This window comes from Amphiura filiformis, chromosome 20 (assembly GCF_039555335.1).
Source record: "Amphiura filiformis chromosome 20, Afil_fr2py, whole genome shotgun sequence".
NCBI lineage: Eukaryota > Metazoa > Echinodermata > Ophiuroidea > Amphilepidida > Amphiuridae > Amphiura > Amphiura filiformis.
Window position 1 is genome coordinate 10535260 of NC_092647.1, and position 19396 is coordinate 10554655.

The window sequence follows — 19396 nt, forward strand, 5'->3', positions numbered from 1 at the left end:
ATCTTTAAGTTGCTATATTTTCTTTTAAATTACTTTGTTTTAACATTTGAGGCCCTGGCTATAAGTTGCTATATTTTCTTTTAAATTACTTGGCCTAAATGTTAAAAAATGGGGCCTATAATATTTGATATCGGTGGACATACTAAGTACCCTGAAGCTGCTTCAGGTTGGCTCTTTGTTTTGACATTTGGGCCCCCGGGAACTTTTGATCTTGGATCTGGGACAAAATCGGCAAAAGTCACAAAATATTGTATAAACGTAGTATGTGAAATTTGTTTATTTACTTATTTATTCACTCATTTACTTAATACTTACTTTTCTTATTCGCTTAAAAATGCAGAGAACAAAGAAGAAACATAAATCAAGAACATATTTATCAATATAAATCAATATGACAACAGAAACAAATAAGAAATGGCAACCCGCATGCCACCCATGTCGGTACTCAGCTGCGGAGTACCTGATAGGCAGGTACCAGTGTCGGTACTAGCAATACATTCGCAGTACCTACAGCACGAGGTATGCGTCGAGTTGGGGTAAAGGTATTTTGCGAGTTGCGAGTTCGAGTTGCGAGATGCGAGTTGAAAATCTGCGAGTTGCGAGTTGAAATTTGCGAGTTGCTAAGGGCAGTTGCGAGTTGATTTGCGAGTTGCGAGTTGGTATTTGCGAGTTGCCAAGGGTAGTTGCGAGTTGATTTGCGAGTTGCCATTTGCGAGTTGAAATTTGTGAGTTGCGAGTTGAAATTTGCAAGTTAATAGTTGAAATTTGCGAGTTGTGAGTTTACATTTGCGAGTTCTTCCGAGTCAATGTTTACAGAAATTGTTTTACCCCTATTGGAACTAGACCTTCATTGCCTGTGCTCTAGTTCCATGCACAATGTTGGACATTACTTTGAGAGTTAAAAATATGACCATCATCTATGATTCCCTGTTCAAAGCTGTTCAGATTATTTTTAATTATATAATGAGATGTAGTGGGGTATCAAATTTTCCAGACAAAAGGATAGAAAAGTTCAAGTATGTGCTAGCACTTGTTCAGTGCCTGAGTATATCAGTATAATGGACCATGCCAACCCCTCTCTGACATTGCAAAATCCACCAGTTCTATACCCAGTGATACCTGGCGCGCCTCGCTGGCCGCTTCGCGGCCATGCACGCACCCCCTCTCGAGGAACTAGACCTAGCTGGCGCACCTCGCTGGCCGCTTCCCGGCCATGCGCGCACCCCCTCTCGAGGAACTAGATCTAGTTCTAGTATGTGCTACTGTAAACATTGCTTTAATTGAACTGTAAATGTGATGTCAATTCCAAACAGTTTTCTTTCTCAAAATTAGACAAAATACAATGTTCACCAGTTTTGTTATAAAAGAGAACAGTCCTGAGAGAGTAGTGAGCTTTTTAAACAGAGGAGAAACAATATCAACACACTCACAAAAATGTAAATTAAAGATTCATTTCACTAGGAAACCCAAAAGTCCGGAAAGTACCAATTTTGTCCGGAACAGGCGAGGTCTGTCCGTATTGGTCCACAAAAGTCCAGATAGCCAACACCTAAGAAGATAATTTAATTATCTCTTGTTCAGAGTTTGGTCACTTTGTCCACAAAAGTCCACAAGAGTCCGCAAAAGTCCGCAAAATCCTAGAGCATGTGATAGAGCTGTAGACATGAAGTCTGAGTTGGTCAAACCAGAAGTCTCGCCCAGCTCCAGGCCATTGTTAAACTATTGATTTAAAGGGTCATACAAATTCTGGCCCTGTTGGCTGTGAGCAGTAAAGTATTGATTGGAAATGGTCATGGTTGGTGATCATGATATATGACAACTCACAAACTACAGAATTTGAACAAATTCAGAGATGTTTTACACCGTGATTTTATTTCTTATTTATATAGTAAAGCTAGTAATAATTATGTCACATGTTTCCGGACAAAATTGGTACTTTCCGGACTTTTGGGTTTCCTAGTGTTTTGATCATGTTGATAGGTGACCTGACTCTATGATGGGTTGCATTAACAGTTATCACTTCAAATTTATTTTTATGAATGGCTGCCCTATTGAATTCCTCATCTATTTAAACAACACCTCTGAACTAGATCCAGCCACCTGAAAATCTAGGTGAAATGTGAACACAGAAAATACATTACAATGTATTACATGTAGCAGGTACCACAAAGGTTTTATACTGTTACATGTATGTACAATGTAGGATGGGGTATGTGTTACCCATATATGTACACCAGTGCAGTCAGGACCAGATTTACTACACATTGTGGCTGTGTACCCTAAAAACTAAAAAAATTAATAAATAAAAATAAATAAATGTTGGTGATTTAATGTGTGCTTCAGCTAGGCAAGACCTAATTATTAACACACTTCAACAATTCTGCTGCCATTTGGATATATCAGAATATATCCGCTTCACCAAGTCCGCAACTGATGCACTGGTACTGTCAGCGACTTATATTGTGATTACCCTCCCCCCACCAGCAGGTCCCCATTTTACACCTGGGTGGAGTGAATCAATTGGAAATTAAGCTATCTTGCTCAAGGACGCAACACACTGGCCTCAGTGGGGCTCGAACCCGCAACCTTTTGATTATGAAGGTCGCACCCAAACCATTGGGCCAGCGTGCTTCCCATACACTTATACATAAATGTAATTGGTTCAAAGTAAAGTCTTTGATATAATGTTCATAACTTTAATTTTGAACATTGACTCAGACTGAGTCAGGACTCGGTTCATAGAGTTTTGCTGAACTCGGACTTGGCTCAGACTTGGCACCCTGGTCTGGAGTCAAGACTCTGATACAAAAGGACTCGGACTTGGCTCGGACTCAGATTTGAATCGACTCGGCTCGACTCAGACGAGGTAGACTCGGGTACAAGTCTGGGTAATTTATAACCTGTTTGTGCAGATGTGAGAGAATCAATGATGCATGACACCACTAGAGCTCTTTCCTTTAACAAACCATAACCCCGCTTCTGGATATCGTTTGAAGTCAAATGATATACCATTTTTAAGTTTATGATGTTTATTTTTAAACACGAAATAAAACAAAATTGACCGGGGAGGAATTTACGGGTCATTCGCCGTTGACGGTCACATATAAGTAATCTAATTAAGGTGATGTGATTTCATTTCAGAATGTGAAGAACATTATGTTGACATTTGTTGAATTTATGAACAACTCGCCAAACAACTCGAAACTCACAGAATTTCACTCGCAAATTTCAATTCGCAACTCGCAAATTTCAACTCGCAAATGTCAACTTGCAACTCGCAAACCAACTCGCAACTTCCTTTGACAACTCGCAAATTTCAACTCGCAACTCGCAAATTTCAACTCGCATCTCGCAACTCGCAACTCGAACTCGCATCTCGCAACTCGCACTCGCAACTCGCAACTCACAACTCGCACTCGCAACTCGCACATTATCCACACCCGTCGAGTTGTAGCCGACGATCTGGGCCTTAAGGTTTTGGTGGCAGACGTTGGTACTCGATAGAATCATGTAGTGCGAGCAAAAAGGTAAAAAGTCCAATATCAGGTCTACCGATGAAAAGTGCTCCGATTTCAATGACATTGTTCTTCATGTAAATTAAGTATTGAAGAAAAAGAATGGTTTGCACCCATCCCATAAGCCCCCATACAAGTGATACAATAATGTCCTATTTTCGGATCTACCGAAACAATGTGGTTTTACCTATTGTCAATATCAATAATTTTTTTTATATATTTTGTTTTTATTATTATTCAGAACTTCGGGTAGTACTGCTTGGTTTGGAAGGAAGTGGCAAAAGTGCTACTGGGAATACCCTCTTAGAAAAAGAATCTTTCCGAATCTACAATGGCGCTATACCCCAAGAGCAAGACTGTGATTGGGCTAAGAATGACCAAGGAACCTTGACGGTCATTGATACCCCTGGCTTCACGGGAGTTCTTCAACGTGATCTTCAAATACTGAAGGAGATTAAGAATTACACAGCAAAATTCTGCTCTAAACCTGACGCATATCTTTTTGTCGTCCGTGTATCGCGATCAGTTTCTACCTTACCAAACGTGATTCGTTTACTTAGAGATGCGGAACCATCCATTTTACCGTAAGTGTTATCTCCTGCCGTTTCTTTTAAATGCCGTTTTTGTTTAATAAATTTAAATATCAATAATCTGAATAATGAATAGACCTACCGTTTTAAAATCGGTAAACTATTCGCGAACTATTCTATATAAAATCTAATTTGATCTGATATCTATGATTATGCATCACATTAAAGGGCTTGGTCATCTAACTTTGCACAGTATTTTTATGGGACCTAAGAGAACATCAGACACACCAAATTGAATTCTGAATGTCCCTCTAACATCAAACGATTTTTATTTTTTTTAATTTGCGATATATGGCAAGACAAATTTTATGGTAAATTATTAACAATTGATATTTTTGACATTTAACAGCCCTCGAAGTAAATCTATAAATCTAATATTTTACCCTTTGTAATAAATGCCACTATTTTGCAAGAACAATTTTCCTTGCGACCTGCCATTTTCACCTATACATTCACCTATACATTTTCATGTGGAGTTTGTGTACATCCGGGTTCCTTACATCGTTGAATACGTTATGGCGACTCGTGCGTATTTATAAAAGCACATTTATATATTATATATAACCGAAGTACACTGTTCGTACTCAAAATGCAATTCGATATGTCTGGTGTGCTCTCAGGTCCACAAAGATAATGACGTAAGGAATCCAAATAGATAGCAGATTCCTGACAAAACGAACAGGTTTTTGAAACAAAGTCATATTTTAATCCTTTTTGGGCCCCACACATATATGGGGCTTATGTTATCATCCAGATGGTTGCCTGTCTGATTGTATGGTTGTCTGCATCTCTGCCTCCCAGGTTGTTTGGCAGTCCGGGCGGAAGCAAATTCATCAATCCACTGTGCAGCTCCAACGCAATAACCCCGGGGCAATAACCAATCAACTTCAAACTTGTAATGGTGACAGGATATGTAGCCTGATGTGCTGTACAGTTTTGTGCCATGTTATTGTCATATTTATGAATATTAATGAGCTTATTTGCATATTTTGCATTAGAAATAGTTGGAGAATATTTCCCATTCACCCGTGTGTGGTGAATTAACTACGTAATAATTACACACTTATGGGTATAAGCCAACTGCACGTATCCACTCCTTTCGAAAGCCGTATTTTGCAAAACAAAATGAATGTATTTAGGTCATTATATTATATATTAATATTCATATTAATTTTCATTAAAAAAACCGACTCATGTACCAATGTAATTTCAACCAAGCATTTCAATGTTTCGTAGTGAATCATATCGAGCCCCGATAATGCCACTGACAATACACGTACCACACAAGCAACGCTGACATGTACAGAAGGCTGTGGATGGCGGTGTGCTACCATTCATTTTACAGTTCATTCATAAAAATATCAAACTCAGTCGAGAGTATCGACCATAATGTATATTCGAGCCAAATTTGGACACCATTCGGGTATTTTCTCTTGATGTACCATGCAATATTCATAAATATTGGTCGGACACCACTATAATGCCCATATTTGGCAAAAAGGTCATTGGTGCTCCAATAGAGGTTATCCATTTGCTCATGTGTGACTTCTAATAAAAGGCCTGGGTTCCCGTAGTATTCCTCATTCACACCAATTCAATGCACGACCTCAGAGTTACCCTCATGACTTTGGCAGGTTATTTTGAAGCAGTCATGGTTGTACATGCAGATACTTCTTTTTGAAAATCCTAAACAAGGTATATAGTTTCTCTATTAATAAAACAATTTTGGCTAAATAATATTCAGCATCTAGTAACTAGTAGTTTCACGCCTCACGGCGATCGTCAGACTATTGCGCTGTTGTTGTTATGATCCTTGATTACGGAACCGAAAAAAAAAAATATACAAAGTAGGCCTACGCGGATAGGCCTACGCAAAAAGACGCGTGGATATGAAACATACGCAAAGTAGACCCACGCGGATAGGCCTACGCGAAATAGATGTGAATTTCGCGCGAAATTTTAATGGCACCGCAAATCAAAAATCAAAACAACAACTTAATTGAGCCTACTTCTTTTTTCTTGCGTGGCGACATTTTGAGATAAGTTCGGATCTTTTGTTTAAGAGGGTTTCTTCAGACATTTTGGGTGATAATGTCACGGCTCATTAGTTTGTCACTCGGTCTATGGCAACTTGTTGTTATGTTTTCATTAATCCACTCTGCAGTAACCGATCAACTTCAAACCTGATACGGTGATTGGATATGGTGGCCTGATGTGCTGTATAGTTTTTGTCATATTATTTGCATATTTATGAATATTAATGAGCTTATTTGCATATTTTGCCTACATTTTTATTAATCCACTCTGCAGCTTCAACGCAATAACCGATCAACTTCAAACTTTGAATAGTGATTGGATATGGTGGTCTGAAGTGCTAATCTAAAATACGGGTTTTATGATTATACACATTTAAAATGTCTTTGACCCATTCCATGTCAACTCCAGGGATGTGCACCGCAGCACCTCTTCAATTTTGTTCTTTTTCTGTGTGGTGGTAGATATTGATAAGAAAGTAAAATTCCGAAAATTTGAGCTTCATACTCCATTTCGTTTTCCCGTGGCATCAATTTGAAATTTAGGGGGGGTCAGCGCAAAAAATGTGTCGCAACGCGAAAGAGGTCCATAAATGTATAAAGGGAACCATTTACACATTTTTGATTTCGCATGTATAATGACTTATGTACAACTCTATGGAGAATGCAAACCTTACTGATGTGTTGAAGCCATCGAGTCCCAAAGCCAATATCTCTCAGAAATGTTGTCCAAGGACATATTTTCAACATACCTGAAGTTGATGGTGGATCAAAATGCCTGACATTGGTTTTCAGGGGGTCAAAATGTACAAAAATGTACAATTGGGGTTTTGCATGGGTAATATCTCAGCTAAAAATATTCTAATAGGCTCAATATTGGTTAAGAGTAATGTCCTACCAAAGGGCTCTGACTAGCAAAAAATGGACACTAAAATTATTTTTACTTTTGGAGTTTTGACCCCCCAAAGTTGGTCCTGGATGGACGAAGTTGCATTTTGAGGGCCCTATATCTTTTAAAGTAAAGGAGTTACAAGTTTTCTGATGCCATATTTGAATTCTACACAAATAAGTACCCCAGGATACATACTTTTCAAAGTTGTAAATGGTTCCCTTTATACATTCATGGACCTCCAAACATCGTCTTTCGCGTTGCGACACATTTTTTACGCTGACCCCTCTAAATTTCAAATTGATGCCACGGGAAAACGAAATGGAGTATGAAGCTCAAATTTTCGGGATTTTACTTTCTCATCAATATCTACCACCACACAGAAAAGAAAAAATTGAAGAGGTGCTGCGGTGCACATCCCTGGAGTTGACATGGAATGGGCCCTTTATAATGTATTATTTTGTATCAATAATCAATACAGTTAAGGAGCTAATAGAGTGCTCATTAAATATGTAATTTTTGCCAATATTTTGCTATAAAACATGTACCCCTCCATTTATCTCAATTAGATATTGCTTTTAGCAACGTTATTGAGTATTTTGTAGATAGATAGATATGGATTTTTAAATTTTCTATTGCTAAAAATATGTAATTTTTGCCAATATTTTGCTAAAAAAACAATGTATAAACATTTTTATTTAATAGAATATTGGTTTCAAACTTTATTAAAGTGTTTCTAATGACTCCCAGATAATTTATGCATAATTATTTAGCTAGCGCCCTAATTTACATAACTAATTAGCCAATTATGCAATATATATATGCAAATTAGAGGGCGGTTAGATTATATAATACTTTAGTACATATTAGAAACTCTTTGACCAAGGCATTGATTTTTAACGAAATATTGGTAAAAATTACATATTAACGAGGCTTTCCACTGATTGTAGCTTATTAACTATATTGATTATTCGTAAAAACAATAGGATACGAAGAAAATATAAATTGATGTATCATGGAAACCGTATGTCCGATTTTCTGCACAAAAAATGCATATTGATCAGTGTATTTGACCCTATTTAATTAATCTCTTTAAAACATACTGAACATTTACTAATATCTAGAATTTGCCTCAAATACCACCTTAACACAATTATTTGATATATTCACTGTTTTGTTTTTAAATTTCAGACAAACTATATTGGTATTTACAGGCAAAGATAATCTTGACGAAGATGGCGCCACCGTGGAAGAATACGTTAAGAACGCCCCTGATCCTCTTCCGTCTTTTCTGGATATGTGTAGGAAAGACTTCATCGCGATCGACAATAAAGCGCGGAAAGACAGAAACCACGTTGTAGTTGAGGAGCTCATAAAGAAAGTTAGGGAGCTGGAAATGGAAAAGATTCAACCCGATGTCGGTAAAGGTGTTCCAATGGAAATAGATCAACAACACCCTGATCATACAGGTCACTTTCCTCAGACAAACCCTACACGTTCGACTTCTAGGGGGGAAACTTCACATCAAAATCAGCCACATACAAATCCAAATCAACCACATCCAAGTTATGCTCAAAACAAACCGTCTAAAGGGCCAACTGATTCACATCAATCCTCATGGCGGGGTGCGTCACATTCAAATCAGCCATATACAAACCCAAGACAAACATATCAAATTCCCGCTCAAAGTCATGCTCCAAATAAACCAAATCCAACAAATAGCAAAAGAGAAGGAGCAAACTCCATGCCTGCTTATGATAGGGACACAAAACCCGGAGGGGCTCAAAAAACGCAGGATTCTTTAGAAAGCATTCGCTCTACAATATATCATGATATTCAAATTGGCCAAAACAACGCCATTTTAGTTCTTTTGCGAAACGTTGAAGATCTGGTACAAAAAGATATGAAATTTTGGCACAAATAAATTGAAGATCCTTGGCAAGTGCCGGCCGTGTAATTCTCGTTTACATTTTATTTAATTCACCAGGCTTAATGTTTCGTTTTCATAATTATTAACCCATTTCGAACTCCTTCGAAATTATTAACGAGTGAAGAAATCTTAATACCGTGAGGACATTGCACAAAAACTCAAGCTTCATCTTGCATTTCATCGCATAGCATTAGCTAGGTGCTTATGACATGTTCATTTCGATTTTATGCTCTTGATCTTGATTTCAGTGATTGCTATTGCTTTTATTTCATAATTGCTTTGCTTTGACAATATTTCCAAGGGTTTGTCTTTGTACATAACGGATAATTGTTCCTGTGTATTGACTCTAATTATTGAACAAATTGAACATAATAATTCATGTTTTTTTGGAATAGCCGGCCGATCTTGACCATTTGCAGCTTCTTAAAAAATAGCCTACATTATTATTATTATAAGAACTCAGTTTATTTTAGATTTATGTAACTAGTAATGTACGATATATAATTGGGTGATAATACTGTAAATTGAGTAGACATCGTTTTAATAGTAATCTAAATATTTAGCGCAGACTTTAGACTTATCATATCTGCAATATTATTGTGATGTTTGTTATTGACTTACTAATTAGTGTGTACGAGATCGTATTCAAATATTTCACATTGGTCATAGGCCTACAATAAAGGGGAAACCGTCAAACGTAAAAATTCCCACTCACAAATAGTATTAAAGTCTAGTTGATTAGATATAGTTCAAATATTAATCAAGGGACTGACTGATCAAGATTCAGTGGTCATAATCTTCCCGGTTTCTAAGCAGTCGTCTTAGGGCATTTAAATAAAGGCACTTAATTTAATGCCCACGTGACCAGATGGGCGCTGACATTACAGCGTCCAGACAGGATGTCTGGAATAGTGACCTTTGGCACAGCGGGTGGTCTTCCTGTGTATTTCAATTGGAAACGCGGGATGCATGTCCAAATTTTCTAGCAAATTTGTCATTTTTTTCAACTTTGTAGTATTATTGTAAGAGTTTCCGTACTAAAAACAGAATTCCCCAATGTATAATTAAGTTGCCTATTAAATGTCAGAAATCTCTTAGCATTGTAGCACATCTACTGATCACTTGGTGGTCTTGGTATGGCGGCCATGGGTCACGTGGGCATTAAATTTAGTGCCTTTTATCACAATACCCTATGGTAACTGTAGTGTAGTGTATGCTTCTTAAATGCGGAGAGTAAAATAAAGACCTAATTTATCTTTTATAAAATGTATTTACATTGTTGCCTAGTTAAGTAAAACAAGCAGGGGATAGCAACTTATTTAACTTATCTTAAACGTAAAATTAAAACGATACTAATTATCAACCGAGCAACACTAGCTGCATGCCAAGATTTCGGGTCTTTCAAATACGCGCGGAATTGTGTGTGCCGGTATAACTTTAGTTATACACTCAAAAATATTCTTTATATATGCTTTTAAAAAATTACACTAGTGCAATTTTGTAAAAAGATTTCTTTCAAAATCGATGAAAATTGGATTCTAATGAATGAGAAATACAGGGTGAGTCAAAAAAAGTGCAATAGAGAAAAGAATCCATTTTTATTAAAAAACATAGTTGAACCTTTTAGGTTTTAAAACACTTTATATATGATATATTCATCAGCAACCTTGTGTGAAGAAATAAAGGAATTAGCATTTACCGTTTTGTTTTTATGACACATTTTATAGCGATACCCAATTTTAATGTTTGTCCAAGAGACATCTAAAATTTGAATGTCGGCGCACTCTGTGTAAGGTAGATTTGGAACAACTGCCATTTTCTTAACCTCATTGGCATTGAAATTAAATAGAGCACTAAAAGTGTTATTGCCCTTGGTCTTTTTTAAGGAAAAGAAACATTATTTGTTGTTATATTCATTTTTACCTTTACTTTAAAGATGTTTATTCTCAATCAAAAACATACAAATTTGTAGGCGGTGTTTTCAAATGTCAAAATAAAATGCGCGCAAATTGAAGTGGAGTGAATTACAAAATATCCAGTAAGTTGGATATATTGGAATTAAAAAACTGTTGGAGTCGAGTGAGGTATGAAGGACTTAAAGTAATGTTAGAAAGTTTGTTGAAACAGAAAAAAAAAAGAAATTAAAATAACGCAAAAATCAACCATTTTTAAGTTGATGTCAGTTTCAGAGCTGGTGCCTTTACCGTGCATTTTGTGCTTTCATTCAAAATACATGGTATCTCGTGGACAAATAACGAAATTGAGTATCGCAGCAAAAGGACTTATAAAAATTAAACGGTAGTCTCGATTTACTTCATATTTTCACAGAAGGTGACTTTTGAGTGTGGCATTTATAAAAATTTTCAATAATGGGAAAGTTTGACTTGGTTCTTGCATAAATATCGATTCTTTGCTCTATTGCACTTTTTTTTACTCACCCTGTACTTATTAAAGTATAAACAACCTGTCACATTGGTGTAAACGAGAAAACTTAAAACGATAATTAGTATAGCATGCCCCGATCAGTCACACGAACTACTAAGAGGGGGGTAGTTGCGACACCCCTAATTTTCAATTATAAACGTCATATACCATTATATTTGGCACTAATGTACAGCTATGGGTTTCCTCTATCCAATGATAAGTACAAACATACCACACATAATATCGTTATGACGTCATAATGGGCGGGCGCGCATGCAAATTTGGGAAATTCTGGATATTGTGTAAAAGTATAGGCAACATTGTTTTTCGGCTAAACATTTGCACCGAATTTCCTCCTAAATATAAAAGGAAATTACTATTTTCACCTAACTAACAAGTAACAAGTCAGTAGCTCTTTGAATAATTTCACAAAAGCGAAATGAAAATCATTGGGGCCTCCAAACCCCCAAGGTCATCTTTGATGGCCGGTCCTACCCCCGGATAATGTGCTGGGGTAAAACGTTTTTCACTAAAATGAGCGCAAAGGATGGATCTACGATTAGCTTAGGTCGTTTGGGCGTAAACGCGTACGTTTTTGTATGACGGATAAAAAATCTTGAAGGGGTGGTATATCCCTTTCGTAGTTCTAGGGATAAAGTGTCATAGAAATGAGAAAATGTTCCATGCAAATTTGAGAAAAAATTCCATTCCCATAGTTTGTACTCCCAGGGGGGGGGGGGGGTAATCAAGTTTGGTTTTGGTAGTAGGAGTTTTGTCCAATTCTCATTACATTTTAAACGAATTCTTATATTAAATTTCCACTAGTGTTAGTAAAACAAGCAGGTGGTAGATGAACGTAAGCAGGTCTTTTCGATTCCTGAAAAAATCTAAGTTTGTATATTACTGGTTTACGCGGCTAGATGGGAGGGGGCATGATAGCAATGACTACATACATGTGGCCTGCTACCACGATATGAGCGCAAAGTCGCAGGTTGGTTGTTTCGAAACGCACTGGCTATTGCGTTCGTGGTCTTTGTTTCCTTCATGAATGTGCCCCATTCACAAAGGACATAACGACATACTTCTGGCTTGAACAGATACGCGGCAAACAAAGAACATCAACTCAGTCACTCAGGATGTCTTGAAACTACCAACTTATACTAATTTCGTTGTAGCAGGTCACATTATGTGACTTGAAACTACTCATCTATCTACATCGGGAAAACAATTTTCTCATTCTGTGCAATAGGCCTACAACAAAAACATGAATTTGGTTGCGGTCTTATGAGTACTCGAGATAATAAAATTCTGGTGTGAACTCTCGCAACAAACGGGATTGCGATAACAGAAATGGTCGAGTGATGTCATTATAAATCGGCCTCGAGACTGACTGTTTGTTAGTTTAATTTCTTATTACGTATTTCGATCCCGTATTTCGTCTGGCGTTTATCGTTTTGGGGTCCTGATCCCGGGGGGGGGGGGGTGCTCATTTGTGCCCCGGAATTTCTCTTGTAATCTCGTATTGCGTATGTTTCGTATTCATGGTATTGTGACCCCAACATCCCGTCCTTAATTTAGACAACAACATTTCTCTCTAACCCGAAATTTCGCCCTTAATTCGTTATCGCTTACCAACATCACTGATCATCTTACTCTAAATATTAGCCGATAGGTCTGCTAAAGGGGAAATTAACCACTTCTTTCAGAGAAAAATAACAGGGATGAATCCTAAAGCACAAGAAGGAGAGAATATATTTCAATATTATCTTCTGTTTACTTTATAACCAATGCATCTTCTACTGTGACATATTTTACGCTTGTTCAACATAAAGATCCGCTATCATTAGCCTATTTAGGGAAAAAGGGTAAACGCCAAAAACAAAAACCGATCTTGGTGGGAGGCAAGAATTTTAGCACCATGCAACACTTTAGTTAGCAGTATAACAAAAACAACGGGTACTCAGGTCTATTACACTAAAAACTTTAGTCACCAGCTTCTATTGTTATGCATAGTTGCGTTAAAAGTTGATTGATACATGTTGAAATCAGCACAATTCAGTGATACACCTGTTTGCTATGAAATTAATTTTCTCGGTCATTTTTTTTCATTCAGAAATGTCAGTTAAAAACATGGTGCTTTGATATACATTTTTTTTAAATCCAAGTGTTAAAATTAGGCATGAAATTGTGTCGTTTAGTGTAAGATTTTTGATTTTTATAGGCCTTAACTTCGCCTGCGAGCTTTTTTCGGAATTCATTTTTTAGCGTTTCAAACTATTATAGTTTGCTAAAGAAAGATATTTCCCACCTCTCTAAGGCACATCGTTGACTAGAGTTCTGAGTAGATTACATGACATCAAACGGTCAAGTCGATTGAGAAAACAAAAATAGCGGACAAGAGATGTCACCAAATTTTGTACCCTTTCGAGTGCAAATACAACTTGCATGACTTGTTTGGCAAATTTCAACATGGAATCACCAGCAGATATATTTTTCTAACATTGTCCTGAAACCTCAGCTATAATATGGTACTTCACAATATGAAAATAATGGAAAGAAAAGGGCAAATGTTTTTCGATACAACCTAATAATTTTGACACTTGAAATGTTCAAATTCAAATGACGTCACGGATATAATCATTACTCTCCTAATTGGCATGAACTTTAGTCTTCTAGTGTAAGATTTGATTTCCCTCATTCTAATTTCTAGTTTAAGCTTGTTGGATATCCACATTTCGCGGTTAGTGGTTCTTGTTTTCTTTAGCGAACTATATTAGACACGCTAAAAAGTTAACACCAAAAAAGCTCACGGGCCTGTACAAATCAAAACGTTTACACTTAAAGGCACATTTTCATTCCTGATTATAATACCAGGATTTTTTTTAAATATCAAAGAATATAGTTTTACCTGACATTACTGAAAAAATGCAATTATTGTTTTTTGGTCTCAGAAAAAGTGTTGATTTTACCATGTAGCGTTCTGAGTGACTGTTGAATGTAATATAAAATTGTATTCTTAATCTTTAGTCACGTAAATATGTAATTTTGTTAAATGTTGCATACCAATGATGTAGAATAATGTATCATCTGCTTATTTATCTGTTTCCATCGTAGGTCAGTTTTTCTTTTTCTTAATCAGATGTCGTATTAATATAGACAAATACTCAAATACTCAACTCGCTTAACTTTAGCGCTTTATTTAGATACATGTATAGATCGTTATCAGTTAATAAAATCTATCGATCACCTAGTTTTACCGAGTAGTATTTTCATTCCGTCCTGCCATCATCTTTAATGAATGTTTGTCCCCTTTGCATGTTTTTGGTTGTATCTAATTTTTATTTGAGGCATGGTACTGGACTTACCACTCTTCAGATGTCATAAGTGGTTAAAAAGGAAATACTTAATTTCGGATAATTTTTACTCCATCGTGGGTGATTAGCTGTTTGCTCAACTTGTTGATCACACATTTTCTCAAAATTGGAAGTAAAATTGACACAACATTTATTCAAGTATTGAGTATTCCATTTTGTTTTGTTTGTACTTGACAGAGGAGTAAACCCGTACTCAACATTAATTTACTCAAGTATTGAGTATTTCCTTTTCACGTCACATGGATGTTTCATTATATGAGTAACCACGGTAACATACATGTAGCAAAAAAAGGGCCAGGTCTATATGATTCAATGGACATTAACATTTGTCACCATGTTACCATGGTAACGAAACATCCTTTCTTTTTATTAATTGCTTATAGAAGACGAACAATTTGAGACTATTTTCATAAAAATCAGATCAAATTTTAGATATGATCTTTAATTAAAGCATCATAGGAAGCAAGAAACAAACAGTAGCAGTTTGGCAATCTTTGAAATTCCTTCCGATCTACGTTCAAACACACCAATACGACTAAACGAGGAGACGGGAAAAGCGTATAATAGTGTGTGAAATGTGTTAAACTGTACACACTCTACATACAAAACGAGGAGTTTTCATAGGAATGTGAGGAGGTGTGTGAGGAAAACTTAGCACAAATACAATTATGGATCTCCTCGAACACGTCGAATTGCAGGCAAAACTGCCAGAAAAGGACGTCCTAACCCCTATAGGTTATCCACTATGAGGAGCTCCTCCAATTAGGCTACTGCTTTTCAGTTCTAACCTTGTGTGTAAGCACTCAACTCCTGGTTTTGCACGCGATACAAAGGCAGGCGTGGCAGGTGAAGTGGCTAATTGGGATACTGTTCCTCCATGAACATGCAGGGTTTGGTATATACTTCTTACAAGGAATAAGAACACCTACCAAAAACTAATTATCCCCCTTTATTATTAAATTTATAAACTGAAATAGCAAAAACAAACCCATGTTAATTCTGCAAATTTTGATACCCGATTTGTCTGGATAGCACAACATTTATAGCCATGGTGACTCCTTGAATGAAAAAGATGCAAAAGTTGGACTACGAAGCTACTCAAGTCAGTGTACCTTTAGGCACTCTAGCAACAAAAGCAACATTCAGTTTAGTTCAGTTTAGTTCAGTTCAGTTCACAAATACCCATTTTCATTGGGTGTAGGTGCAACTTTTGAATAGGCATCTTTTTCATTCAAAGGGTCTAAATGGCAATAGATTTTGGGGTATTTAAGACAAATGAGTCATCAAAATTTGTAAAACAAATTTCCTTTTGGGATTTCAGTTTTAAAATTTGCTGACTATTGATTGAGTTGTTGTCTCATATAAGGGGGGGGGGGGTAATTACTTTTTGGTAGATGTTTATATTATCATATAGGCCTACGTCGTAAACACATCTTTCACAGATGTCAAAGCATGGCTTCAACTTCTGTCATTATTCCATAATAAGTGCATGATTATAAATGCTTAGCCTTCCAAAGATTGAGCAAAAACAAGATCCGGTAGAGCTGAATTATTGCTATTATTTCTTTTTTAATTCCAAAAATGTAATTGGGAGAAAAGTATGATCTTTTTTCCCGGGGCTCATGGCAGACCCTCCGGTACCCCATGACGTTGTCCAATCTGTCCCTGTGGTATAGGCGCCTGCATATTTACACTTTCAATATTTATAACTCGACTTTTTAGTAAAAAGGGAACAGAGCAACAAATTTAGTAAAATTTAACTCAATGTTGATTAATCTATACTCATATTAAGTAAATATTTAATCAATATTGAGTTCCATTTGACTCATTTTGTTGCCCTACTCTTTTTTTACTCAATATTAATTTTTTTTAAATATTTTGATTCAGAGTATATACTACCCCCGGGTAAAGCAGGGTTATAAATTTCTTATCAATAAAATGAGCGCAAAGGATTGTTCTCCAACATACGCCTTTTGTCTCGTTCTTTAGTGTTTAATGCACAGGTGGTGAACGGTGCACTACGACGGCAACTTTATAGCCCACGTAACAAAATGGTGAAAATAAGCCGGCACGACTTTTTGGAAAACACTCATAAAATGGAATACGCGAGTCATTTCTCATTTAATTCCGATATTGAGCCCATATACAAAGTATATCAATAACGTTGAAAGCAATCAATAACGTACAAAAGTTGAATTATTGCGGAAAAATGACTGATTATCATTATGGTGAGCAAAGTAGCTTAAAACTGAGTAAAAAATGCATGACACGATCAACTTACACCCTCTTTAAATGCCCCGTAGCACAGCTGTAGTGGTCAAAATAATTCGTGCTCTCTTTTTTACCTTTCTTTTTTTATTTCTGATTCAAATGACCAGAAAATCTTCATGGCAGTTGTTAACTAGTATAATATAAATATTTTCATAATTTTTGGCAAAGAATACTGGATTTTGACCAAAATCATATATTATGTTTCTTAACAACAAAAAAATAAAATCTAGGATTAAGAAAAAACATAAAACTGAGTAAAATAATATCAAAAGTAGAGTAGACATGCCCTACCTGGGTTCGAACCAGGAGTGAAAAGATCGTGCGTCCAAATATTTCCCGCTAAGCCATACGAATGGTTCCATATTTCGGTATACTATTTATGAAATTAATTTATATCATCCAAATAATGTAATAAGCGTTGGGAGCATTTTTTTAAGTAGATAACCAACCATTTTTTGACATTTCCTCCAAAATTGAACAGTTAACAGTTATGAGGGTTACACACTAAAAACAGATTGGTTAAATTTAACACAAAAATGGTCAAATTTAACCAGGAAAATGAGTCCGCGGGAGAATCGCCAATTATTGGTCAAATTCCAATGACCCATTAAAAGGATCATGGATATAAACGACACGGAAAAGTTAACCAATCTTTTTTCAGTGTAAAAATGAGGAGACACACATCGAAATATTTTGCTATTATCATGACACATTATGCTTATTTCTACATGTACATATTTATTGAACTATTCTTAAAACAATTCATTGTCACAATTGTTTATGAATGTTCACTGATTATTCTCTTTCTCCATCCCATTAAGCTATTTTATGTCATCGCACATTATTTTAAGAAGTATTTCTATTTCTGGGTAAGAAATGGTTTGTATGTGGTGAAAATTCAAAATTGGGAATCTTTTTTACTGTTCGATCTAAAATTTAGTATGTTCTGAATCCTTAAAACCAAAATTGAAAATTTTTAGCACAGGAAACAAGATTGTAGCAATTTTGAATTTGAACCATGAGTGCAAGGGTGCAGACTAGGCACCTGCTAAATTTTTATTAGCTTGCCGTAAAGATTCGCCTCAGTAATTGCGCACCTGGGATACTTTGCCTTATGATACATTTCATGTACAAACAGGGAGCTCCCTCTTCTGAAAATTCCCACCAAAATTAAGGGCACGTGCCCTTATTTGCTGGAGCGATTTTTACGGGAGGGCACTTTTAGTTAGTGCCTAAAATTACAGTTATGTCAAGGCGCCCATATGCGCCATTAGGCGAATCTTAACGATAATATACACCTAAGATTTCTCTATAATGAATCAAGAAAATGTTAGTCACACCCAACTCAACGGTATAGTCAAGTTATCCGTGAGTAATATGACACCTCGATTGAACGACGGACATTTAAATTACGAAAATGAAGTTGAAGTTGCTCATTACGTTTCACTACCTGGAGAGAATTGATAAACTATTGAATTGCCTACTGAGGTTCGTATCTGTCAATGAGTTGACCAGATCACAAGGATGTCATAGCATTGGGTCACAATAACACAAATGAGTTGCATAAAAATGGCCTTGTGTGGTATTTAGTTCCCAGGAAGTGAGTTTTGCCTGAGGCAATTTATGGCTAAACTCACTACAAGAGTTATTACCATCAATTTGTTTGAAAACGGAGGTGAGACATACATGATCAAATCTTTCCAGGTAACAAAAACGTAATGTCTAAAACATGACTGTCAATTTTAATAACTATCAAGATCAATAAAATCGAACATTTCAAGGCAACTTAACCATAGTCTTAATAATAATAATTATGTGTACCCCGGGTGGTGAATTTCTCAAAATGTTCTGCCTAAAATCGCTTGGTCACCACCCCCACCTCTTTCGGCCGTTCCAAAAATTCTTTGCCCCCCCACGTGCCAAAAAACCTTTACCCGGCCCCTTTTGACGTGCCAAAAATCGCTTTTACCCCTTTACACATGCAAGAGTCTGAGGGACCCACATTTAAAACACATTTATCAGGAAATTTTGCATATTTGAAAGTTTTTCTACACTTTTTAGGGCGTAATATAGAAGCAGTGCACAAAACATCTATGCCAAAAATCGCGTGCCCCCTTTTGAACGACCAAAAATCGCTTATCCCCCCTTTCAACCTGCCAAAAAAAACCCGCTTATTCTGTGATATTAAGTTTATACATTGAGATAACTTCATAGTACACGGTTAGGATTTCCCAATTTTGCGATGGCGCACCTACATTCTTATGTCATAGTAACGTCATATGGAAAATGTACTTATTTTAATGTCACTAGATAGGGGAGACTCATAGCTATACTTTGGTGGTTTTCTAATCAAACCATCATTGGCCTAAG